At 43.8% G+C, this 27,850-nt stretch overlaps 2 long non-coding RNA genes across 2 annotated transcripts in view; one reads left to right on the forward strand and one right to left on the reverse strand.

Annotated features, from left to right (window-relative positions):
- Nucleotides 1-27,850, reverse strand: part of LOC148131855 (uncharacterized) — a 205,892-nt gene that overhangs the window by 95,296 nt on the left and 82,746 nt on the right. The gene's annotated exons all lie outside the window — the stretch shown is intronic.
- Nucleotides 1,545-7,736, forward strand: LOC148131856 (uncharacterized). Its single transcript, XR_015747265.1, has 3 exons — nucleotides 1,545-2,004; nucleotides 5,168-5,338; nucleotides 7,394-7,736. It is a non-coding gene; the product is annotated as an uncharacterized LOC148131856 (long non-coding RNA).

Below are 27,850 nucleotides of genomic sequence, written 5' to 3' on the forward strand. Positions count from 1 at the left end.
TCTCTTCATCCTCCATATGTGTGTATTTGTGTGTGTGTGTGTGTGTATAAGGATTCCTGATACTACTTTTGTGGGAAACAAATAAATGTGGAAGGTTTTTTTTAATTGGCCCCAATTTTATTATATAAATCTGGTTTCACGTGACTTTTGAGACACATTTGAGTTTTTCAATGATCAGTTTCCACAATGGGATTTGAGATTTAATTTTTGGCATTTATAAAGTGTCGTATGGAATCTGACAGGGGTGCCTCGATCCAAAAAGATTATCAACACCAGTTTGGAAAAGACATTCTTTTAGCTGTGTGTTATTTCAAATCACAGCCTTCTGAGTGGGGTTCATTTGCACTATTGGAAATTATCCAAGGATAAAATGAAAATACCAGAGCATAAGTGAGGAGAATTTGTAAAAGAGGTAAACCTGAAAATTTTTTTTTTGTCCGGCTCAATTTGAAATGGATATTTCCTGTTCCACCTGCTTCTTACAATCTTCCCATCTTTTTTTTTCATTCAGCTGCAGTTGCCACATGCAAGGAAAATCTTCTCTTCGCAACTGTGCATAGTATAGTGGCCTCTTTATGAAAGTCCTGGAAACAGTTGTCATGTCTTCTCTGGTTCAATGTGGGAGATCTTTGAAACTGGCTAAGATTAAGTGGAAGCTAATCAAGGAGCGAACCAGCCTGGAACTTAGAAGAAATTTCCTGTCAGTGAGAACAATTAACCCGTGGAATGACTTGTCTTCAGAAGTTGTGGGGGCTCCATTAATGGAGGTTTTTTTTAAAAAAAGATTGGACAATCATTTGTCCGAAATGGTCTAGGGTCCCCTGCTTGAGCAAGGGGTTGAACTAGAGCAGGGGTGTCAAACTCGCATTGTCACGACGGCGTCATGTCAGGCATCGTGACTTCCCCTTTGCTAAACCGGGCGTGGGCATGGCTGGTGCGTGATGCATTCGGCCTGTGGGCCGCAAGTTTGACACCCCTGAACTCCAAGGTCCCTTCCCACACTGTTATTCTGTACTACTACAGTTGTGTTGGGAGCACTGAAGTTCTTCCGGGTTGAAACGATTGAATGGTGACATCACTGTTGCCTGCAGGATACCCATTTGGAGGCTTCTTTCATGTCCCTGTTAAGTTGCCCGCTGAAGTGGTACCCATTTATCTACTCGCGGTCACCTGCTTTTGAGCTGCAGGACCTGGACCGTGTGACGAGAGCTCACCCCATCCTGCGCCAGCAACCGGGTTTCGAATACGAGCCTACCAATTGTCAGCCCAGCATCCTAACTTTGTGAGCCACAGCTCTCCCTTGGTTATTCTGTTCTTCTGTTAAATGTTTGCACATCTTCAGTACGTTAGAAAGTCAGAAAGTCAGCTTTGTGAGGTAGTTCAGACAAGAAGCACATCCAGAAGTACTAATTCTGTTTTAAGATTACATTAACAGAATCTTACAAGTCTGAAAATACAGTTCTCCCTATATACCTTTTTATAGCATTGTAAGGGTCCCTTTTGAGATGTTTGCCATACCCCCTTTCCTTCTGTGGCGTCACCTCCTCTTATCTGTGTGTTCCCCTGGCTCTGGTCCTGGCTGTTCATCCTGTCTCCCAAGGTCATTTTCACTTATTGTTATAGGTAGTCCTTGACTTTCGACCCACCACTTAGTGAGCATTTGAAGGTATGATGGACCTACCTGGGGAATACTTATGACCTGGATTTAAAATTGCATCAGTCAATCCCATGCACTTGGGTCATGTGTCTGCATGTAGGACGCTGTCACGCCCCTGTTGGAATCTGACTCGGAGGAGGAAGCCGAACAGCTGACAGGGAGTGGGAGTGTGGCTCCATTGGTTGTGAAAGAAACTCGGGAAGGGCACAGTCCGGCTGGGCAGAGCAGGGGAGAGGTAGAGCAAGGGAGAGGGAATTCAGAGGAAGACCCAGGCCCACCCCCTCTTCATCCTAGAGCACGCAAAGAGGAACGGAGAAGAGAGCAGTGTGGGTTGCGTGGCTTACAGGGTGAGGAAAGGGCCCTGATTCCCTTCATTACCTGCAGCTGGGAACACAGTGTATAAAAAAGGCAAACTGCGTGCAGCAAGCTGTTGGGAGCAAATGTGACTATCTTGTATCGTCATGGCTTATCTGGGTTCCTGGCTGTGTGAGTTTTGCTGTGCTTTTAAGTCTGAAATTCCTGCTCCTGCCCTGCCAAACTAATGACTTCAGTTTGGTTTGTTTGGATTTTAAGTTACAATTTGTGTGTACCTTATTTTGGACTGAATTTTCTACAGTCAAAGGCTGTTCCTGGGAGAGTTTTTCTCCAGCCCAAAGGTAACCTGGACATTGGGGGCTAAGTTGGAGACAATAAAGGGACTCTTATTGCTTATCTGACTGCGTTGCCTTTGTGCCACGCCCCTTTGGGTCATCACAGACGCTTGGCAGCCAAACTGCATTTACAGCCATTTGCAGCTTCCCATGTTTACATGACCGCATTTTATAACAGTTTTGCTAAAACCCACCATTCACTTCTGGGTTTTGGCAAAACTGGCCCATAGAAAACCATGGGATTGCTGTTTATTATTAGCCAAAATCTGTTTATTATTAACCAGGATCTCTTGTTGCTGGCCCCAAAATGTGTAATGCCCAAATCTTTAGCTGCTGCTTTCTCTTCTCCTACTATGTTTTAGGAAGTTTGGAAGGGTTAAAGGACAAAAGGAGGGCTTTAAAAGCCCCGGAAGGCCTAAAACTGTGCACCTTTTAAAAACCATTCAGCTGAAATTTCTTGGAAGAGCAGCTCAAGACATATCCTGCAAAACTTGCTGGGCATGTGTGGTCTTGACCGAGAAGCTCACCCAATCCTGCAAAACCAGGAGTGGGTTATTTGATTTCAACACCTAACAAAAGGCCTGTTTCCTGGGTTTGCACAATGCATAATTACTTTGGAGAACTTCCTGCCACAAAATGAGCATGTTGGTTCCTGGTGGTTTGTTCAAAGAATAGGGCAAATTCATGGTGTATCAGCCTGTAGTTAGGGCTGGCCATAGCAACATTACTTCAAGACAGTTGTGGATCTCTAATTGCTACATGCTACACAGCAATTGAAGGAAACAGACTACCGAATCATGTCAGAGCATGTATTTTCCTCCCCTAAGAGCATTTGGCTGATTGTTGCCTTAATAAGAACCGCAAAAAAGAATAGAAGGGATCTCAGAGGTCTTCTAGTCAAATTCCCTGCTCAAGCAGGAAATCTTATACCCTTTCAGTCCAGTCTTTTCTTAAAAGCCTCCAAAACTTCTGAAGGCAAAGCTATTATACCACTGGTTAATTGTCCTCACTGTTAGAAAGTTTCTCCTTAATTCCAGGTTGCTTCTGTGAGATATGAAACCCGAATTATTCAATACTCACAACACAGAAACAAGTCTGGTTCACAATTCAAAGGTTTATTAAAGAAAATAAGCATTTGCAAACGGGCCTTCAGGTCTCTTCCAAAGTGGATTGGGTACAAGAAGAGCAAGCTTCCATATTCAAGCGATACATTTTATACCCCTGCACAGGACACGCCATGCCTGAGAGGCCCTCCCCACACTCCCTTATATTCTCTATATCCTAAAGTGAGATAAACTATAAGCTTGAGGGTCAGCATGACATTGTTTTCTGTGTCTCAGTGTCTTATCTTGTTTCACCGCTGGGCTTTACCTTGGGAGGATGTCCCTTATAACCAATGTATCATGTACTTGTAACTGAACACATTTTAGGTATTATGGTGGGGGTTTTATACAGAAAAAGAAAAAGAAGAAGAAAACAGAAAAGCATCAGAAAGAGCAAAGAAGAATCTTCTAGTCTAACTACATAAAAATTCCATTATAAGAGTAACTTATCATTCTTTCCTCTCACTTCTCTTCTTGATTAGTTTCCATCCATTGCTTCTTGTGTTGCTTTCTGGTGCTTTGGAAAATAAGTTGACTCCCTCTCTTCTTTGTGGCAGCACCTCAAATGCTGGAAGACTGCTATCATGTCACTCCCTAGTCTTTCTTTTCTCTAGACTAGCCAGACGCATACTGCAGAAAAAGCAATTACTACCAACCTGTCTTCCATCAAGGACCTGTATCCTGCACGAGTCAAAAAGAGGGCTGTGAAAATATTTATAGACCCCTCACATGCCGGACATAAATTGTTTCAACTTCTACCCTCAAAACAATGCTACAGAGCACTGCACACCAGAACAACTAGACACAAGAACAGTTTTTCCCCCAAACGCCATCACTCTGCTAAACAAATAATTCCCTCAACACTGTCCAACTATTTACAAAGTCTGCACTACTATTACTGTTAATCTTGTCATCACTCCTTATCACCCATCCCCTCCCACTTGTGACTGTATGACTGTAACCTTGTTGCTTCTATCCTTACGATTTATATTGACTGTTTCCTAGTATGATTCGTTGCTTATTGTACCCTATGACTATCATTAAGTGTGGTACCTGATGATTCTTGACTCTTGATGAATGTATCTTTTCTTTTAGGTACACTGGGAGCATTTTCACCAAGACAAATTCTTTGTGTGTCCAACCATACTTGGCCAATAAAATAATCCTAATTCTAATTTTTATCAAAGTTCCTGGAACCGTTCCTCTTATGTTTTAGTTTCCAGGCCTTTAATCATCCTAGTTGCTCTTCTTTGCACTTCCCCCCCCCCCCGCCCAAAGTCTCAACATCTTTTTTGTAATGTGGTGACCAAAACTGGATGCAGTATTCCAGGTGTGGTCTTACAAAGGTTTTATAAAAACTATAATACCTATGCCTCTCCTTTGAATCTAAAGCATCCATTCTCTTTACTAGACTAGCCATGCCCAGTTCCTGCAGCTGTTCATTGTATGTTTTATCCTTCAGTCCTCCAATCATCTTGGTTTGCTCTTCTCTGCACTCTTTCTAGAGTCTCAACATCTTTTTTATAGCGTGGTGACCAAAACTGGTTTTACTAGCTGGATGTTTGCTGCCTGCAATTGCTGCCCCCTTCTACCTATTTTGTCCTGTTTTGGGATCCTACCCGCCATCCGACTTCCCCCCAAGGTGAGAAAATGCAACAGATTTTTGAGAATGCCTTTGTGCAGTGCCAGAATTAGGAGCAGGGACAAACTTCTTTCGTCCCAGAATAACTAAAGAAAGCTCTGCTTTCTCATAACAGAGTGACTGATAAGCCAAGAATGATATGAAGGCAAGGTCAAGGGTGGAGGAAAATAGAGATTTGGATCTGTTTACAATTAAATGCAAGTGGCGATGGGGCCTTTGTCACAAGCTGGAACCAATGGAGTTTCACATATGCCAGAGCAAGAGGCTACACAGACAGTCAAGGGATGTGTTTTTCCCTTTCCCTTTGACTCTTGGCCCTTGGAGCGATTTAAAGATTTGCTAGCAAGCTCGCCTGGTTTCTGTACTCATCCAACTTTGGGTAATGGTTAATTTCTAAGAGGTCCCTTGAGGTTCTGTTTGTTTGCAGCCTGAAGCTTTTCTGCAGAAAATCCAGAGTGTTTGTCCTGGATAACCCAGGAACTAACCACAGAATGATGGCTTTTAGTTGTTTGTTTATTTCTTGGATTGGTATGAAGGTGCATAGGGAACAAGAGCAAGCAACTGGAACCGCACAGGAAAATTCAAGTTGACTACGTTATTGTATTCCACCTATTATACAAGAATATCTCCACTACACGCCCTGTCTTGGGAATATAAACAAATGTGAAGGTTTCCCCTGGCTAGTCGTATCCAACTCTAGGGGGCTTATCTCTGTTTCTAAGTCCAAGGAGCCACTGTTGTCGGAAGACGCTTCCATGGTCATGTAGCTGACATGACTACAGGTAGTCCTCAACAACCACAACTGAGCCCAAAATTTTGTGGTTAAGTGAGAAATTTGTTAAGCGAGTTGGCTCCATTTTACAACTTTTCTCGCCTCATTTGTTAAGCGAACCACTGCAGTTCCTACATTACTCGAATGATGGTTAAGGGAACCTGGCTTCCCCCTTTTGACTTTTCTTGTTGGAAAGTCGCAAAAGGGGAATCACAAGACCTCAGGACACCGCAACCATCATAAGTGTGAGTCAGTTGCCAAGCCTCTGAACGTAGATTACATGACCACGGGGATGCTCGCAGAGGCTGTAAGTGTGAAAAATGGTTACAAGTCGCCTTTTTTTCAGTGCCGTTGTAACTTTGAACAGTCATTAAATGAACTGTTGTGCGCTGAGGACTACCTGTATATGCCGAAGGCTTATGGAACGCTGTTACCTTCCCACTGAAGTGGTACCTATTTATCTACTTGCAAGAGTCGGGACAAGAAGGGGGCTCACCCTGTCATGTGATTCTTGGGTCTTGAACTGCCGACCTTCTGGTCAACAAACCTATCATCTTAACTGCTCCCAACAGACAAGAGTGCATGGAACTTGTGTGTCTGTATGTGCGTCTGTGTGTGTGAGTCCTAGGTCTCTTGTGCCTGTATAATGACTCAAAGCTAATCTCCCACTTGACCCCTCGTCCTTGACTAGCTGGTAATTTCCCAACAAAAGGCCATGCCTGGCAAGTATCAGAAATGAAATCATTCCAATATGTTTGCTCAGCTTGAACAGCTGGAGTCATTCGATTCCCAAGCCATGGTTTCTTTAACCTTGATTTGTTGACTAAATCAGAGTTGGTGGAGTTTGGATGTTCCTATAATACAGGGGTGTTACACTGAAGGCCCGGGGGCTGGATCCAGCCTGCAGTGTGCTTAGATCTGGTCTGCAGGGCTGCCCTGGAAACAACGAAGGACCGGCCTGCGGTGCCTCCACCAGTGAAAACGGAGCTCCGGAATTCCGTTTTCTCTGACAGAGAGTCGCAGGAGGCTGTTGCAGCCAAAAATGGAGCTCACGAGCCCCCCACAGCTCTCCTGAGCTCTGCTTTTGCCGGCAAGGCCATCGCAAGGCTGAAAATGGAGCTGAGGAGCCCGTTTTCACTGCAGAGTGCTCGGGCCACCACAGGCGCCCCCGACACAATTGACGTCAAGCTGGCCGTGCCCCTCCCGCCGCCCCAAGGTCAAACACAACCCTGATGCGGCCCTCAATGAAATTGAGTTTGACACCCCTGCTGTAACATACACACTTTTCTTTCCTTTCCCCCTTTCAATTTCTTTCTTTCTTTCTTTCTTTCTTTCTTTCTTTCTTTCTTTCTTTCTTTCTTTCTTTCTTTCTTTCTTTCTTTCTTTCTTTCTACCTATCCATCCTTCCTTCCTTCCTTCATCCCTCCCTCCCTTCCCTTTTTCTTTCTTTCTTTCTTTCTTTCTTTCTTTCTTTCTTTCTTTCTTTCTTTCTTTCTTTCTTTCTTTCTTTCTTTCTTTCTTTCTTTCTTTCTTTCTTTCTTTCTTTTTCCACATCCTTGTTACAGGTAGTCCTCGACTTACGGCCACAATGGAAGCCAAAATTTCTGCCGCTAAGCAAGACAGTTGTGAAGTGGGTTCTGTCCAATTTTGTGACCTTTCTTACCATAGTTATTACAAGTGAATCACTGCCGTTGTAAGTTAGAAGCATGGTGATTAAATAGCTTCCCCATTGACCTTGTTCATCAGAAGGTCACAAAAGGTGATCACATGACCCCGGGACACTGTAACCGTCATAAATATGTACCATTTGCCAAGCATCCAAATTTTGATCATAGTGCTCCGTCATTGGAGGGTTTTAAGAAGAGACTGGACAGCCACTTGTCTTGAAATGGTATAGGGCTGTGATGGCGAACCTATGGCACATGTGCCACAAGTGGCACACAGAGCCATTTGTGCTGGCATGTGAGCCGCAGGCAAACTTACCTCACTGCGCATGCGCGCGCCTCACAGCTGATTTTTTTTTGGTTGGTTTGAGGCCTTTTTCGGCCTCCCAGAGGCTTGGAAAAAGCCTCTGCAAGGCTTTTCAGGATGAATTATAGGCCCGTTTCATCACTTCTTGTAATACCGGAAGTGACAAAACGGGCCTATAATTAGCCCTGAAAAGCCTTGCAGAGGCTTTTTCCAAGGCTCTGGGAGGCCGAAAAAGGCCTCAAACCAACCAAAAAAAAAAATCAGTGCAGTGGGGATGGGGGGAATTGCGTGCGCATGCACAGGGGGCGTGGGGAGGGGGGACATTCATTGCATGCTGGGTGATGGCACGTGAGTGCGCGAGTGCTGGTGCATGCGCAATTTTTGGCACAGGAGCCCCAAAAGGTTAGTCCCCACTTATAAAGGGTATGCTGCTTGAGCAGGGGGTTAGACTAGAACAGAGGTGTCATATTTTCTGCCGTGACGACACAAGTTTGACATCTCTGAACTAGAAGACCTCAACAGGTCCCTTCTAGCTCTATTCTGATCGAAGATGGATTGGATGCTGCAACAATTGTAAGTGTGAAAAATGGTCCTAAGTCACTTTTTTCACTGCTGTTGTAAGTTTGAACAGTCACCAAATGAATGGCTGTAAGTTGAGAACTACCTGTACTGTTCTTTATTCCTTCTTCATTCAAAAATGAGTCCTATTTTTAATTCTGTGGAAACATTTCTGCCATTAAAACTGTAACGAAACGAACAGTGGTGGGATTCAATTTTTTTTTTACTACCGGTTCTGTGGGCTTGGCTTGGTGGGCGTGGCAGCGGAAGGATACTGTAAAATCTCCAGTCTGAGGTGGTATTTGCTGGTTCTCTGAACTAGTTAAAATTTCCGCTACCGGTTCTCCAGAACTGGACAGAACCTGCTGAATACCACCTCTGGAAATGAAACGAAACGAAACGAAACGAAACAAAACAAAACAAAACAAAACAAAACAAAACAAAACAAAACACATCTTTACTTCAGAAACAGCAATGGCTAGGCAGCAAAAGCACATTTGGGCTTCGTGCACTGTGTCCACCTGCGAGGCCTGTGACAACAGGCATGAGAAATCCTCCCCTGCCGCCCAAAAAAATATTGCAGAAACAAAAGCATTTTGAAGAAGACCTTTCTTGGGATTAGGAGCGCCCTCAGGTAGATCCAGCGAGGACCGAATTTGCTTGACGGGCCAATCAGAACAGTGCCCGATTGTTGTGTCATGGGCACAGAATGCGGTTGAGCGGAACCCTGATGGTCGCCTCCACGCTGCAACGCTTTGTTGGAGCCTCCCCCACTACAACCCCTCCCCCATGGGCAGATGTCAATTTCTGAGCTTGTTTGAGAGAAACCTTTCTGTGTTTGCACATAGCTCACATTTTTTTGGGCGCATTGCAGTTGTCTCTGCGGATCTGTGGAAGCAAATATTTGCTCTTTCCGAAAGGAGCCAAGCAAGATAGTTATCAAGCAGAGCTTTGGGGCTGATGTTGTCTCGAGATCTGGAGCGATCTGGAAACGCTTACAGAGCTCTTTCTGATCGCTGGGAATTATCTCTCTTCAGTTATAATCTCCTGGTGATTTGAAAAGCGTTTCTGGAATATTTCTGCCTTTTTTAAAAAGAAAACCTATATTTCTTTCTTGCTATCCTTAGTTGAAGTGTTAGTTATTGGGTTCATGATTTAGAAGCCACTATCAACACACCCCAATCAAGCCACTTACAACAGACACTATAAATACCACACACAGAGCAGCACATACTCTGCTGGAAAGAAGTTCCCCAAAAATGGGCTTTAGCATGAGTCCAAAAGCTCAGAAGACAAAGATTTCCTGCAATTTCATCCTGGGGCAGTTGTATATAGGCCTTCATTCGTGTTGGGTTCATGCTTTGCAGTGGTGGGATTCAATTTTTTTTTACTACTGGTTCTGTGGGCGTGGCTTGGTGGCCGTGACAGGGGACGGATATGGTAAAATCCCCATTCCCTCCCCACCCCACTAACCTGCTTTCCAGCTCCGTTCTCCTGTGCAGGGCAACCAAAGAAGACCCAGCCAATCAGCTGGGACTCGGGAGACGGAGAATAGATGGGGGTGGGGCCAGTCAAAGGTGGGATTTGCCGGTTCTCCAGACTACTCAAAATGTCCGCTACCGGTTCTCCAGAACTGGTCAGAACCTGCTGAATACCATCTCTGATGCTTTGTTATGTTAACGTACAATCTGGGGCTTTTTAAAATCAGTGCAAGTAGTCCTCAACGTTCGACTACAATTGAGCCCAGAATTTCTGTGGCTAAGCGAGACGGTTGTTAAGTGAGTTTTGCCCCATTTCATGACCTTTCTTCCTCCAGTTGTTAAGTCAATCACTGCAGTTGTGAAGTTACTAAGAGGATTGTTAAGTGAATCCGGCTTCCCCATTGACTTTGCTTCTCAGAAGGTCGCAAAAGACGATCACCTGACCCCTGGATACTGCAACCGTCATAAATCGGAGCCAGTTGCCAAATGTCTGAATTTTGATCATGTGGCCATTGGGGATGCATATTTATTTTGATAAATATGAAAAATGATCCTAGGTAACTTTTTTTCAGTGCTGTTGAAACTTCAAACAGCCACTAGATGAATTTGTAAATGTTGTAAGTTGAGGACTACCTGTATTTCATTATTGCAATCTTTCATAGACCTCCTGCAAAACTTAAGAAAAAGACAGAATAGAATAGAATACAAATAGAATAGAATAGAATAGAATAGAATAGAATAGAATAGAATAGAATAGAATAGAATAGAATAGAATAGAATAGAATAGAATAAGGGTAGAATAGAATAAGGGTAGAATAGAATAGAATAGAATAGAATAGAATAGAATAGAATAGAATAGAATAGAATAGAATAGAATAGAATAAGGGTAGAATAGAATAAGGGTAGAATAGAATAAGGGTAGAATAGAATAGAATAGAATAGAATAGAATAGAATAGAATAAGGGTAGAATAGAATAGAATAGAATAGAATAGAATAGAATAGAATAGAATAGAATAGAATAAGGGTAGAATAGAATAAGGGTAGAATAGAATAAGGGTAGAATAGAATAAGGGTAGAATAGAATAGAATAGAATAGAATAGAATAGACTAGAATAACAGAGTTGGAAGGGACTTCGGAGGTCTTCTAGTCCAACCCCTTGCTTTGGCAGAAAACCCTATATGTGGTACCCTGTTCAATAGTAGTAACTGTGAGAGGGATCTTGGAGTCCTAGTGGACAACCATTTAAACATGAGCCAGCAGTGTGCAGCGGCTGCCAAAAAAGCCAACGCAGTTCTAGGCTGCATAAACAGAGGGATAGAATCAAGATCATGTGAAGTGTTAATAGTACCACTTGATAAGGCCTTGCTAAGGCCATACTTGGAATACTGCATTCAGTTTTGGTCGCCACGGTGTAAAAAAGAGGTTGAAACTCTAGAAAGAGTGCAGAGAAGAGCAACAAAGATGATTAGGGGACTGGAGGCTAAAACATATACAAGAAGCAATGGGTGGAAACTAATCAAAGAGAAAAGCAACGTTTAGAACTAAGGAGACATTTCCTGACAGTGAGAACAATTAATCAGAGGAAGGACTTGCCTCAAGTTGTGAATTCTCCAACACTGGAAGTTTTTAAAAAGACGTTGAATAGCTATTCGTCTCACTTCAACCGTCATAAATAGAGTTGTTCAAGTGATCGAATTTTGATCACGTGGTCATGAGGATGCTGCCAGGGTCGTAAGAGTGAAATAAGCCGCTTTTTTTCGGTGCCGTTGTAACTTCAAACAGTCACTAAACAAAGGGTTGTAAGTCAAGCATTACCTGTAGTCTATCAACACCTGAGCTCTGTCAACACCAAAATAGAAGTTCATGGGTAATGGTGATGATGATGAGGAGGAGGATCTTCCCAGGTCGGAATGGAACCTTCAGGTTCCTACTGTTGGCAGCGCCTCCTTTTCCTCCAAGCTCCCACCTCCGCCCATTTACCTCCAGCTTTCCTCCTTGGCTGGCCCTTCCCCAACCATTGGCCTTGGCCAATGGGCCTCCGCCCGACGCCCATTGGCCCCAAACACCGTTTGTTTTCTCACCATTTGCACAGTCAAGGGTAGTCGGGCGGAAGTCCTAGACCCTCCCAGGTATCATCTAGCTGGTCCTTGTTAAAAACAGGATGCTGGATTAGATGGTTTTTTGTTTTTTTTTTGTCTTGGGGAGTATTTTGCAGCTTTCTCCTGATGCCTCTTACTTTAGCCGAGACGCAGCACTTCCCTTCGCAACGTTCAAATCGCTTCCATTCCTCTGGAGGATCTTAATAGAAATTAACCTACGAAGCTTAAACTGGATAAAGTCCTGTGAAGCTTCTAAACTTGCTGATCATCGTGGTTTTCGGTTTTGCTGGAGCCATCACACACACACACACACACACACACACACACACACACACACACACACACCCTCTAGGCCTTTGGGTTCTGCTGATCTGCTCCACACAATAAGATACAAGTGCCCTGACTGGAGCCAAGATGGATATACAGAAAGACAAAGCATCGATTTCCTGTCACTCAGCCTTCAGCTGCCTTGGTTCTTTGTTTCTGGCCTTTCTTCAGCCAAAGGAAGCACTGCTTCTCCCAGTTTCTGACCAAAGCATCCTGGACCCATGATGGCGAACCTGTGGCACACATGCCAGGGGTGTCACGCATGCCAGGGGTGGCATGCAGTGCCCTCTCTGATGGCACGAAAGCCATCGCCCCAGTTCAGTTTTGACACACACGTGCGTGTGCCTCCCACCAGCCAGGTGGCCTTTATCCTATCCTATCCTATCCTATCCCATCCCATCCCATCCCATCCCATCCTATTCTATTATTCTCTTCTCTTCTCTTCTCTTCTCTTCTCTTCTCTTCTATTCAAGTCTCAGGGGTCATGCAATTGCCTTTTGTGACTCTTCTGATATGCAAAGTCAAGGGGGAAGCCAAATCCATTTAATAACAGCGCGAGGTTAACAACTGCAGTGATTCACTTAGCAACGGTGGCAGGAAAGGTCGTAAAACGGGGCAAAACTCACTTAAGTTGTTAGCAGCATAAATTTGGGGCTCAATTGTGGTCACAAGTCGAATGCTACCTGTATGCAGTTATCTAATGCAATTATTACACAGTTACATATATAGGTAGTGCTGGATTTACAACAGTTCATTTAGTGACTGTTCAAAGTTACAACGGCACTGAAAAAAGTGACTTATTATCCTTTTTTCATACTTATGACCGATGCAGCATCCCCATGGTCATGTGATTTACATTCAGACACTTGGCAAATGACTCATATTTATGACCGTTGCAGCCAGGGTCATGCGATCCCCTTTTGCGACCTTCTCACAAGCAAAGTCAATGGGGAAGCCGGATTCACTCAACAACGAATTTGCTAGTTTAACCACTGCAGTGATTCACTTAACAAACGTGGCAAGGAAAATGGGGCAAAACTCACTTAACAAATTTCTCCCTTACCGAGGTAAATTTTGGGCTCAGTTGTGGCTGTACATTGAGGACCATCTGTATATTTCTAATACATTTGTGGTCATAAATTAAGGACTACCTGTAAAATTTCCCAGAATTCTTCAGGACGGGAGGCTGCCTGGGAAATGCTCTCCCGAAGCAGCTGAAGAGCAAGGACTATGTCAGCCTCCAAGATCTTTTCTACTGCTTTGCATCTTTCGGCTGCCATGAGTAACGGGGGGAGGGGTTGTGTCTGGGAAGAGAGCTGGAGGTGTTACATTCTTGTGTTGAAAAAATGAGGAGTGGGGGGGAGTATAAATTCCTGCTGTTAAGTTTCTATTTCCTTGCTTAGCTTTCTTTCCTTTGCGCAACTGCGAATCTTTATCAAAATATGCCAAGGTCAACGGACAGAGGCCTCATCACCACCTGAAGATGTTCACATGATCATATCCAGAACTTTTAATTGGAAGAATCTTTTGAACTTTGGGGGGGTGGGAACAATTCCATCACTTTGTATATGTGATCTGCGCGCCTAATTTCTCAGATTCGGAATTCTACCTGTAGCTTCCACTTCGAATTTCAGTAAAAGATATCTTTCCTCTAATCTATGGAGTCTAAGTATTTCTTTTTTGGATTTTGAATGGAGCACAGACTGACAGACTAGAAGACCACTGAGTGGAAGTTCTTCTTTCGTGGATTTGATTAATCCTTTACGAAGTCTTTGTTTCCATACTGTGTTTCTCCGAAAATAAGACCCTGTCTTATATATATATTTGCCACCAAAAAAAGGCACCAGGTCTTATTTTCAGGGGAGGTCATCCACTGACTAACCTCATTGCACGTGTCGCCCCCGGCCTCCCTTTTTGCTATCAGAGGCCTTCAGGAACTACTACTTCTGCAGCCGACAAGGCTTTCCTGAAGGCCTCTGCATCCAATAACAGAGCTCTGGATCGATCCGTAGCTTTGTTATCAGCTACAGAGGCCTTCAGGACAGCCTTCCTACTCTTGCCAGCTACAGAAGAAATGGGCCGGCAAGGCAGGTGTCGGGGTGTGTGAGGCCTGGCTACAACTGTCCAAAGGTGAGTAGTAGGGTAGCTCCACGCCCCCTCATCCCCACCCTAGCTTAATTTTTTACCTGTGTACTTTAGAATGGGCGGGAATCTTAATTAGGGCTTATTTTAGAGAGGGGTAGGGCTTATATTGGGTGCATGTGTAAAAATCAAGCTAGGACTTGCTTTCAGGATAGGTCATGTTTTCAGGGAAACAGGGCAAGTGAGGGTGTGGATACCAAAGCTGAGTGCCTTTTGCAGCACGTTTGCTGGCTCTTCGGCCTCAGAAAACAAACACCGAGAGACCCCGAGACTTCAAATGCGGCAGCAGCAGCCTTTCCCAGTTTGTAGACATGCTCGGCACATTCTTGGCTGCCTTCACTGGCTCCAGGCGGGTGTCACTCGAGCTCCTGGCTTCCCCGGCTAAGGCAGAGGAGTGTTTACTCCCGGCTGGCCCAGCGAAGTATTATTAGCTTTTCTCTGGTTTCTTGTTTGCATTTGAAGATGTGAAGGTCATTGCTGGAAAAGAGACATTTAGTCATGTTTCATTCATCTCTTCCTCCCCACCGCCCTCAGCTCAAATCTCTGCAGCCCATTTCTGGTAGGTGGGTCTGGGATCCGGTAGCCGGGGTGGCTGGCTGATCAATCCCGCGAGGAAGAGCATGTGTGTCAAAAGGGAAGGGAGGGAGGAACCTGCAGCCCTCTGAAATACGGGTAGTCCTTAGTTTACGACCGTTTGTTTAGTGACCAAAGTTACAACAGCGCCAAAAAGGATGACTTATGACCGTTTTTCACACTTATGGCCGTTGCAGCGTCCCCGTGGTCACGTGATCAAAATTCAGATGCTTGGCAACTGGCACACGTTTATGACGGTTGCAACATCCCGGGGATCATGTGATTCCCCTTTTGTGACCTTCTGACAGGCAAAGTCAATGGGGAAGCTAGATTCATTTAACGACCGTGTTACTAGCTTACCGGCTCGGTGTTTCAGTTGACAGCTGTGGCAAGAGAGGTTTTAAAATGGGGCAAAATTCACTTGACAACTATCTCCCAACCACATAAATTTTGGGCTCAATTGTGGTTGTAAATTGAGGCCTAGCTGTCTTACAGAGCCAGCTGTTCTCACCATTGTCTAAGTGGTTTGGGGATGCTGGAAGTTTTAATCCAGCAACTTCTCTCTATATATCTTTATACTGTATATCTTTATATCTATATCTATATCTATATAAGTTTTTTATTGTTATAACAAAAACAAAAAATAAAACCATCTTTCATATACAGTGTGTCGACTGGGTACATCTATCTTGTGCACATATTAATATTTGTATACATTTCTTACTAAGCTTACATTCATATTATAGCCTATTCGGCATTATATATCATGATATATGATTATAACAATACCATTTAAATTCTTACTTTATTTTCCAACCATTTATAAAATAAATCCTAAATCATATAATACTCCATTTCTTCTTGTTCTCGAATTCTGCCAATGTTAATCTACTCATTTCTGCCAATGTTAATCTACTCATAATCCAGCAACTTCTGGAGGGGCACAGGTTTCCCTTTTCCAACTGGATGCAAATGTAGATTTTATTTATTTTATTTTATTTTATTATTTTGTCAATCGACTATAAGATAACAGGTATAAGTATAAACATAGTTATCAATACATGAAATGGATACATATAAGAAAAATAAAAAGAAACAATAGGACAGGGACGGTAGGCATGTTGGCGCGCTTATGCATGCCATAATGTCGGATTATAACTCCCATGGCCATCCTGATGAGAAGGAACAAGAATCATAGAGTTTGATGGGCCAGAGAATCCAGCCTTCTGTTCAGGGCAAGGAACTACATAAAAATATCCCTGAAAAGGGGCTTCCAGGCTTGTTTAAACACACCAACAACTGTAAATGCTACTGGGTGGGGGAAAGCTTTATCTAAGAAATCAGAGAGGGACTTCTGAAGCCTGTGCTCTCTAGAACCGAGGCGTCCAACCTTGGGCCTCTTTAAGACCTGTGGACTTCAACTCCCAGAATTCCACGGCTCTCGTGGCTGGCTGGGGAATTCTGGGACTTGAAGTCCACAGGTCCTAAAGTAGCCAAAGTTGGACATCCCTGTGGTAGAAGAGGTCCGGAGGGCCGCTCCAGAGAGATGGGAAGAAGACGAGAACCAGTGTCCTTCAAATGAAGACAGACCCCATCATCTGAGTTGCTGGAGATGATGTAGGCAGAAGAAAAGTGACGAAATGTGACAGAGCAGAGATTGTCATTATTTTTCAGCCTTAGCCATGACTTTCTTGAATGTTCCAACTCTGCTCTTTCTCCATTTTGAGACAAGGGAGGGTTTGAGGTTAGGCAGGGATTGACAGCCTTTGATTTTATTGGCATTTAAGATACCCATTCTGCTCTTGAGGGTGTGCAAACACAGCTTTGGGAATGGAGGGAGAGAGCAGGAGTGGTTTTCTAAAGAGATGCTTTGCTTGCCTTAAACCTCTCCAAGACACTCACTTTGTCTGTTAAAGACCACCTCCTGAGGCAAAACAACCACAACAAACTTCCAAATTGTGCCCTGTCCATCAGGAATGTAAATGGATGCTGGGGCCCATGTGCCTCAAGCCATAGCTTGCCCACCCCTCCCTAAAGGCAGCCTTCTCTTAAAACCGCACATCTTAAGATCTAATGACAGATTTGAGGATCAGTAAAAGAGAAGAGATCACTAAATCAACAAAATCCTTGCCTCTGGACTATAGATCAGTCTCTCCCCCCCCCCCTCTCTCTCCCCTTCCATCTATCCCCCCTCCTCTCTCTCCAGCTGGTTAAGATCTCTCCAATTTCAGAAGGCATTTATTCCATAACCCATGTCAGTTTTAATCTATATCCTGTTTCAGCGCCTCTATCTGCCTGCTTTTACTCTATTCGCAATTGTGCCTGGTTATTGTTCATCTTTTCAACAATGTCAATTCTTTGAATTGCTTCTAAGGATTGTCAGCTACTCTAGTCGATATAAACGCACCAGATGGCAGCAAATTGGCTTTTTAAAAACACAATTAAATACACTTAGAGTGGAAGATTCTGGAAGGTGCCAGGCTGAAAAAGGCTGATACGAAGTCTTGAGTGACTTAGATTTGGATCTAAAGTTTAGGACGCCAAGATTCTTCATCTGCGATGGATCAAGAAACTGGACACTTATGTTTATTTATGGGGAAATAGTGCCCACTCTCTTGCTTTATAATCTTCCTTCCCCCCCCCCACAAAAAAAAAAAAAAAAAGTAAGATAGCATCCTGAATCCTTATTCCCAAAGCCTTCAGCTAATGGGAAGCGTTTTGGACTTCAGAATTTAGTGCCTGGGATCTAAACATCAATTTATTGACGTTCACCAGTAACTATCAAAAGCAGTTAATAGAATAGAATAGAATAGAATAGAATAGAATAGAATAGAATAGAATAGAATAGAATAGAATAGAATAGAATAGAATAGAATAGAATTCTTTATTGGCCAAGTGTGACTGAGCACACAAGGAATTTGTCTTGGTGCAAATGCTCTCAGTGTACATAAAAGGAAAGATACATTTGTCAAGAGTCAAGAATCATCAGGTACCACAATGATAGTCATAGGGTACAATAAGCAATCAAATCATACTAGGAAACAGTCAATATAATTATGAATACAAGTCAAAATAGGTAAGAAAATGGTAAGAGAACACCTATCCACTCTAGACAAATTCAAATCACAGGTGCAAAAAAAATTGCATCCCAGAGTTCTGAAAGAACTGGCAGATGTAGATTTTGGAATCACTGAACTATATCTTTCAAAGATCCTGGAGATTTTTAAAGAAAAGATTTGTCTGGAATGGTATAGGATCTAGGGGGGTGGGGTGCTGGACGAGAAGACTTGCAAGATCTCTTCCTCCTCTGTTATTCTGTATAATTGTGGCTGGCATCTTCAGAGACAAGATGGAGAACTACCACAGACCATGGAAAACTAAGCAGAGATTGACTGGGCTCCTGTCTTTACAGCCGGGTGTCTTGGCACCTGAGTGTCTGGCTGTGCCAGCCACAGTTGCTGGCAAAACATCAGGAAATCTGATTCTCGACCAGGGTCACTAAACCCTGAAGCTCAACACTGCCCAACAGAATCCGGTCGGTCGGTTGTGAAACCCTAAACCAATGTAGCCTTCAGCTAATCTTCCATGAAGATCTTAAGACAAAAGTAAATGGAATAGCCAGAGGATTAAGACTGGGGAAAGTACCCTTGGCAGAAAAAGGTCAGAGAAGGACCTCCACAACAATGATAGATGGCTCTGAATTCTCCTTCTTTCTCTTGGGAAAGTACCCTTCCTTCCATGGACCTCTGAAGTGAGCCACTTGCAAAAAAAAAAAAAAAGGAAGTCTTCTAATCTAGAAGAAGCATTTTTGGACTGAAGTGCCACTACGTATCATCTACAACTAAGAAACTGGACCATAGGTCCAGCAAGGTATTATTGAACAGAATAGAATAGAATTCTTTATTGGCCAAGTGTGATTGGACACACAAGGAAATTGTCTTGGTGGAAATGTTCTCAGTGTACATAAAGGAAAAATAAAATACATTCATCAAGAATCATAAGGTACAACACTTAATGATAGTCATAGGGTACAAATCGGCAATCAAATCATACTTGGAAACAATCAATATAAATTGTAAGGATACAAGCAACAAAGTTATAGTCATACAGTCATAAGTGGGAGGAGATGGGTGATAGGAACAATTATTAATGCAGACTTAGTAAATACATGGTGCTCCTAATAAATCTTTTGGATTCTTTTGAAGCTTGGCTCGAGGCTCATGATTTAATTAGGGCAATCTCCAGAAACCTGACACAATAACTGAATACTGAAATGTGGATATGGATGGAAAGCAACAGGACAAGGTGAGAAGACATCGTTAATGGAGGAAGCACACCCTTAAATGCCCCTTTCCTGAACCATGAGTTAAAAAGTAGCTAGTGTGATCCCAACTTTTCCTTTGAGTCCTTTTTAAAGTCATAGATTTGGTTTGGACACCTGGATGGTGAGCTTGATAAGACCCAGAAATCTTTGGGTAAAGTCTTCAACAATCCTTAATTCTGGCCTTTGTCTTCTTCTTCTAAATCAGTCTCAACAAGGCAGGGTTGGGCTGCTGGGGGTTCGCAGGGGTTCGGGAGATCCTCTAGCTAAGATTTTGTGCAGTTCGGAGAACCCTCAAATCCCACTCCTGGCTGGCCCCGCCCACCCTGCCCCGCCCCTGCCAGGAGACCCTGTTTTGGATGCAGGTAAGTGCAGGGTGCACGTGGAGGCTCGGGGAGGGCGAAAAATGGGTCCCCTGGAAGTTCAGGAAGGCCAGAAACGGGTTTTTGGCCTCCTGGAGGCTTGAGGAAAGCCTCCGGAGCCCGGGGAGGGCAAAAATGCCCCCCCATGGTGCAGGAGGCTAACTATGCCACACCCACCATGGCACGCCCACCCAGCAACTGGGCAGAGAACCTGTTGCTAAAATTTTTGAAGCCTACCTTTAATAAACACTCAAAGGTGTTTTTTCAGAAGGCAACTGGACTTTTTTTTAAAAAAATAAATTTTTTATTGATTTTCAATAAACAAACATACACAAACAAAACACAAAACATAAAAACATAAAATTTCTTTTTGGAAAGCGGCTTAATCCCAGGTTACATCTTTTTGTACAGACATAAATTCGAATTCATGCTCACTTTATATACCATTTCATATCTTATTTACCATTCTACATTTTCTATATAGCTTCTCCCCTCTTTTCACTCTCTTAATTCTGTTTTATTTATTTCATCTCAATTTAAATCATTATGTTTATATCTTTTGTCTGTTCTGTTTCAATTATCTATTATTATTTTCTCATTAACACAAAATTTCTCCTGTAATCACTGATTGAAGTATGACGCCTTTATAGCTTTCCCCTAAGTTTAACACTTAAAATAATATATAATTTTCATTCTGATTCTGCTTAGTACATTCTAAAGCTACATACTATATTTTAAAATAAAAAAGAATAATACGTTTATAATATAATTAAAACAATAATCCATAGCAAATTAAACTCTATCGTTAAATCTTAAGCATTTTACACATTCCTTTTAATATTTTATCCCATTTTATAATCATATAATATTCCAATTTTCTAACATTATTTCAAATACAAATACAACAATACAGTCTTATGTACTTTTGCAGAATCTCTTTTTTAATTATATTTTTTACCCATTATCTCTGAATAAATCCTGTTTCTTTACATCTTGTTTCAAACCTTTGCAACTGAAAGCAACTGGACTTGTTTCCTCTTCTTTGAAGACATTTCACTTCTCATGCAAGAGCTGAGGAAGCTTCTTGGATGAGAAGCGAAACGTCTTCTAAGAAGAAACACGGAAGTCTAGTTGCCTTCTGAAAAAAAGCGCCTTTGGGACAACCATGATCTGGGTGATTGAGAATCGCCATAGACTTCTAAATCAGGGTTTGCCCAACCTTAGCCATTTTAAGATGTGTGGACTTCAGCTCCCAGAATACCCCAGCCAGAATGGAGTCCACACATCTTAAAATGGCTATGATTGGGAATCACTGTTCTAAATGAACTTTTTCTCATAGTCCTCTAATAATTCCTGTTAACTTGCAACTGTGCTCCCTTCCTATGAAGAATATTTTCCCCAACGCCATGTCTTTGTTCCCCATACAGCCCGCAGATGCCATGTTATGTTTAACTGATGGATTTCTCTTGACACCTTTCTTGTCAGTTTCTGACCCCAAGCTTACTTGCACAATTGTGTGACTGGACTCCTCTCCACATGCTTTACAGAAGGGAGGAAACCTGCAACATTTCACAGCTGGCGGTCAAATATTCAGCCTTTGGCTGATGCATGTCTCTCTTTCTTTCTAAAGTATACACGACACACTAAATTATCCACATTTCAAGGGTCCATCAGGATACCAAGGAGCTCCAGGAGAAGACTCATCATGGTGGATGCCACTGAGCTTAGGTGACTTCACTTAAAGTGGTTGTAGCCCTTCAGGAATGCTTTAAAACGAAATTGTTTGTACTTGCCAAGGACTGATGCTGTTTCATAATATCTGTCTCTTACACCCGTGATGGTGAACCTATGGCACGTGTGTCACAGATGGCATGCAGAGCCATTTGTGCGGGCACGCAACCCCCCGCCAAACTTACCTGCACTGTGCATGCGCGTGCCTCCCAGCTAATTTTTGGCTTGTTTGAGGGTTTTTTTTGTCCTCCCCGGAGGCTGGAGGGAAGCCTCTGCAGTCGCGGGAGGCCGAAAAACGGGCCTTCCGGAAATACCGGAAGTGCCAAAACGGGCCTGTTTTTCGGCCTCCCGAGGCTGCAGAGGCTTCCCTCCAGCCTCCGGGAAGGCAAAAAGGCCTCAAACAGGCCGAAAATCAGCTGGGAGGTGCGCGCACGCGTAGTGCAGGTAAAGGGGTGGGGCGGGGGTGTTGCACGTGCATGCGTGGGAAGGCAGGGCGCATTGTATTGTGGGTGCTGGCACGCGCGTGTGCCATATCGGCACACCATAACAAAAAGGTTCACCATCAATGTCTTACACTTTTTAGTGACCATTCAAAGTTAGAACAGCACCGAGAAAAGTGACTTAGGATTGTTTTTCACACGATCATGGCAGCATCTCCATGGCCATGTGATCAAAATTCAGACACTGGGCAGCTAAACTCACATTTATGACGGTTGCAGTTGTCCTGGGATCAGGTGATTCTCTTTTGCGACCTTCCAACAAGCAATAGGGAAGATAGGTTCACTTAACAACGGTGTTATTAACTTAACAACGGCAGTGATTCACTTAGCAGCTGTGGAAAAGAAAGTCATAATGGGGTAACATTCACATAACTGTCTTGCTGAGCAATGGAAATGTTGGGCTCAGCTGTGGTTGTAAGTTGAGGACTACCTGAAGCCATGGTTTTAGACTTGGGAGACCTACCCTTCATAAATTTACCTCAGACTTTAAAAAGTTCATGGGTTGCCATGCTTCTAGCAACGTCAGCCATCTATTGTTACTGTATTTTCTCCCCTTCTTTGCAAAAAGAAAAAAAATACCAATGGGTGATTCTTCCATTTTGGACCCCCATCTGTCAGAAATGGTGTACGGTCTCCTGCTTGGGCAGGGGGTTGGACTAGATGACCTACGAGGTCCCTTCCAACTCTGATTATCTGTTATCTGTTAGGTTTGCTCAGCTTAGTTACCAAGTAGGATGTCCAGCTGTAAGTGAAGAGAGTTGCTCCTGGTGCCTCTAATAATAGTATCGATGAAAAACTGATTCCAGCTGGCACAGTTTCTATGACGATGTTTGAATCTCTTTTTATTATCTTGGCAGTTAACTTGGCTCAATATTTTAATTGTAAACTGGCAACAGCGAGGATGTGTTGTGTTTAGGCTCTGAAACCAACATTGTGCTTTGCAGGATGCAGGGATGCACACGTTGTGTCTATGCAATATAGGTACCCATTCCTGCTCTGACATACATTTTTGGCTTCAGATCGAATGTCTAATGCACTGATGGTGGAGCTTTTGTCAAATATTCAGAAAATGCACAATCTCCCCAAACAAGAGAAACAATTCTTTTCATATTCATTTATTTTTTTAAAAAATAGCAATAGCACTTAGCACTTATATACTGCTTTCCAACGCTTTCCAGCCCTCTCTAAGCGGTTTACATAGGTCAGCATATTGCCCCCCACAATTTGGTTCCTCCTTTTACCCACCTCGGAAGGATGGAAGGCTGAGTCAACCTTGAGCCTGGTGAGGTTCGAACTGCCAAATTGCAGGCAGCCAGCAGACAGCAGAAGTGGCCTGCAGTACTGCACTCTAAGCACTGTGCCACTGTGGCTCAAAAAATCAATTCTTCCTTCTTCCCTCCCTCCCTTTCCTTCCCTTCTTCTTCTCTTCTCTTGCCTTCTCTTCCCTTCCCTCCTCATGTGTGGGTGCTATGTATTATATAAAGAAAAATCAAATAATTACAAAAACGAAATACAAGTAAAACAAATTTTCAGAGGCCGCAGAAGAGTAGCCTCCATTTTCACAAGGCCTCTGCAGCCTTGGCCTCACACAAGAACAGGGTGTGTTTCCGAGTATTGTTGTCAGGTATCGGTGAATGCTGGCAGCTCATCCAAAATGCCAGGCTGTGTTGCCTTTGACACGTTATGTCAGGTGTTTGCCATTGCTGATCTAATGCAGTGGCCCCCAACCTTTGTCCCACGGACCGGTGCCGGCATCACAAAATGATCCACGGACCGGTACCGCATCAGCACGCATGACCAAGGCAAGGCGAGCCGGCGACCGCCAGCCAGCCGTCCCCGCTTCTCCCGCCACCTTCAACTCCTCCTTTGTACCTTTGTCGATGGGCTTTTGGGCTCTCTTAATCTCCTCCTAACACGAGACTCCACCGCCTCGGGACGGCTCTTTGTTTGAAGCCGCCCCCCACTCGGCGAAACTAAGGCACGAGGATTCAGCACCCAAACGCCGCTTTCCAACCGACGGCCGACAAGCTCACCCGGAAGCACTTTCTCAAGCGCCCGTCGAAACAAGATGGCGGCGCCCACTTCTTTGCGGCCCCTGTAAAAAATGCTCCACGGACCAGTACCAGTCCGGGGCCCGGTGGTTGGGGACCACTGATCTAACGCATTCCTAGCCACTCAACCTTGGTCCTTGGGTAGTATGAAAAGAGTAAATGAAATGAAATTCTCTGAGCACAGATGGATCTGAGGGTTTTTTTTTTGGTAACACAACCAAGAGCAGATAGGTTTTTTTCCGCCATCCCAGCGGGAAATCAAGAACGACGCTTGGATTTTGTGCAGAGGCAGTGAGGCTTGGGAAGGCCCCGGAGGGCTTTATGGGGGCAAGATTAGAAAATTTCATCTTGACAGTGATCCATGGGTGTCTCCCAACCCCCTCCCTGCCTATTGATTGGGTTAAGGGGGGGGGGGGTCATCTGAGCAATATTTGAATAATTTAAAAGGAGATTTTTCTCTCCGACACCCACCCTGGTGCTCCAGTCATGCCAGATGGGGTGGGAGGGTTTCACAAGGCCAGCTGTGAATAATGAATGAATAAGTCTCTGTTAATGATGCCTCTGTTAACCCCAGAGGGAGTAGCTGGGAGGGAGACACAAAGGCACGGGTTGATAGCGCCTTCAGAAGAATAATGAGGATTTGTAGGAAAGATTCCACGTAGAAAGAAAGCTGCTTCTGGTTTTCCCTCTGACACCTGCTATGCCCTTTTGCTCTTTAAGATGGGGACTAAAATTAGCGTGGGGGAGGCAGCAGGGTGGCTCTCAATGCCAGGATACCCAAATAAATTTTATGCTCTGTGTTTAATTTCACCATATTTTAAAAGCCTTCCTTCCTCAGTCCCTCCCTCCCTCCCTCCTTCCCTCCCTTCCTTCTCCATCTCTTCTCCTTTCCTTTTTTCCTTCCTCCCTCTGTCCCTCCCTCCTTCTCCATTTCTTCTCCTTCCTTCCTCCTTTATCCCTTCTTTCCTTCTTACTTTCCTTTTCTTCTTCCCTCCCTCCCTTTCTTCCTCCTTCATCTCTTTTGCATCTTCCTACTCCTTTTTCCTTCCTTCCTTCCTTCCTTCCTCCCTTCCTCCCTCCCTCCCTCCCTTCCTTCCTTCCTTCCTTCCTTCCTTCCTTCCTTCCTTCCTTCCTTCCTTCCTTCCTTCCTTCCTTCCTTCCTTCCTTCCATTTTGCAGTAAATAAAATGTCCCTGGCTTCGCTCCCTCTCAGCTCTAGCAAAAAGGCAACAGCAAACCACTTCTGGTTTGCCAAAAAAAACTGCAGGGGGTCGTCCGGACAGTCTCTAAGACTCCACACAAACTTGAAAGCATTCATGTGTCCATGTCATGTGTGTGCACATGCACACACATGGACACACATATACACGACTCCTGGAACATGCTCCGCACGAGGCTGCTTTTAAACATCCTCTGAAGACTTCAATTGATGCCAGATGCACTGGCCATGAATCTCAAGAGTATTTGCCAGGAGGTGCGCCCTTTTGCGGGCCCTGTATTAGCTTCCCATTAGCTTCCCAATGCAATTTAGTCTTTTCTCTATAAAACTTTTTATGCCCTGGCACTGGTCATCGTGCAAGAAAAATGCATTTCTCCACTTGATCTGGGCTCAATCTTTTCAGTCATGCAGAGAGAAGCAGCTGGCCGTCCCCTGTTTTCATGAGATCACAGGGACCAAATCCCCAAAATGAGGGGCCAAAAACTCCCCCCCACCAAATGACCCGTGGGAGATTTGAGTTGCTCTGATATTATCCCCTTTCTGGATATAACTGAAGATTTCCAGCTTGGGGGTAGATGCCAGGTGTTGTGTCGGTTTACGTATGTTTTATTATGGCTGTTGTTTCCTCTTGGTTGGCTGTCAGGAGTCTTTGTGTAATTGTGGTGGGCCACGAGATTTATAAAAGAAATAAATGGAGTAGGAATGTCGTGTACATTTTATTCTCTTTCAGGAGAGAATAGCAGGCAGCTGGAGGTCAATCATGGCCATCTACTGGGTTGGTGTGGGTGGGTGACAAAATTTAGAAGATGGCAGGTGCATCGCTGGGAATCGCCCAACATTTTGTCACACCACTAAGCTGTGGCATTTATGAGACAATCATGAGACTCCGTGAACTGATGATGTGATGATTCTTTCATGCTTGTTTCAATATTGCATCTGTCCCTGAACTGATTAAGCTGTGAATCTTCACCCTTGTTTGAAAGGGAAGGGAATTCTGCTTCTTTTTCTCTCGCCATGAATGCCTAAACGTATTTAAAGATAAGAAAATCACGCCTCATTTCCTTCAGTTGTTTATCAACCTGTGACCACTGATGGAGGAGAAGCATACGCTTAATTCATGGGGTTCAAATAGTGCTGGCTGGGGCTGTTGCAGGAAGAAAGTTTCTTCAGGAAACACAAACTGGGAGAGGCAGTTTTGTCTAGTGGTGAAGGCATCCGGCTGGAAACCAGGAGACTGTGAATTCTAGTCCCACTTTAAGCAAGAAAACTGGCTGGGTAACTTTGGGCCAGTCGCTCTCGCTCAGCCCAACTCAACTCAACTCATAGGATTATTGTTGTGGGGAAAATAGAAGGAGGAAGATGTGTTTCGATATGTTCACTGGTATTCAGCAGGTTCTGACCAGTTCTGGAGAACTGGTAGCGGAAATTTTGAGTAGTTCGGAGAACCGGCAAATGCCACCTCTGACTGGAGATTTTACAGTATCCTTCTCCTGCCACGCCCACCAAGCCACGCCCACAGAACCGGTAGTAAAAAAAAAATTGAATCCCACCACTGGTTCGCTGCCTTGAGTTATTTGTAAAAATAATAAATGCAGGATATTAAACCAAAAAACATACAAACATTGACCAGGAAAGAGTTTAGGAATTGATTTTAAACCATTTAATGTGGTTTAGACATAGCTTTCCGTACTGCCCTTGCTCTAAACCAGGGGCCTCCAACCTTGGCAAGTTTAGGACTTGTGGACTTCAACTCCCAGATTTCCTCAGTCAGCCAAGCTAGCTGGGCAATTCTAGTAGTTGAAATCCATAAGTCGCAAAGTCGCAAAGTGTGGAGACTTAAGTTTACTCTAAAACCATCTTAGTCTTGGCTTCAGTACTCCTTGCTTGTACCTCAGGTACAGAATACCCTATAGACATTGGATGGATCTAGCTAAAGAGAGTTGTATCCAGTGGTGGGATTCAATTTTTTTTTTTACTACCGGTTCTGTGGGTGTGACTCGGTGGGTGTGGCAGGGGAAGGATACTGTAAAATCTCCAGTCAGAGGTGGTATTTGCCGGTTCTCCGAACTACTCAAAATTTCCGCTACCGGTTCTCCAGAACTGGTCAGAACCTGCTGAATACCACCTCTGGTTGTATCCCTATGTGGTGAGATAAATATCTACTTTATTATCTCTGTAGCATTTTTTTTCAGGGAATGATCAGAGCTGGGTTTTGCATTACAAGCCAATCAACCAACCAACCAACCAATCAAACAGTTACAGATAATTCTCTTCATGCCTCAAGTGGATTCTTGGTCCATTCAGAACCAAAGAGGGTGAAATAATATGTGGGAATGACCTTGAGAAACAAGGGGAAGAGATGCTAGCTAGAAAATAATCAAATAAAAGGAAGAGGGATCTGTAGCTGCTTAATAGTCAGAGAAAGACACCAACCTGAATGAATCAGGCTGTTAAAAGTGACGGTAGGAGATTTGTACTTTCAGACTTGCAATGTTCTATTAATGTAACCTTACAACAAAGTAGGATTAGCTCATCTGCTCGTGTTTACCATGTGAATACCTCTCCTTTTCAACTTTTGGTGGGATTCCCCGCCTTTTCTCCCTATCATTTCTGCTCACACACCCCACTCTTCCTTTCTTCCTTGTCATTGAGGGTATCCACAGGGAGGGTATCAAAAAAAGACAAAATGA

The sequence above is a fragment of the Notechis scutatus genome, chromosome 2, assembly GCF_049901735.1.
Source record: "Notechis scutatus isolate UNSWTSFEM ecotype Mainland chromosome 2, rNotScu1.2, whole genome shotgun sequence".
Taxonomy (NCBI): Eukaryota; Metazoa; Chordata; class Lepidosauria; order Squamata; family Elapidae; genus Notechis; species Notechis scutatus.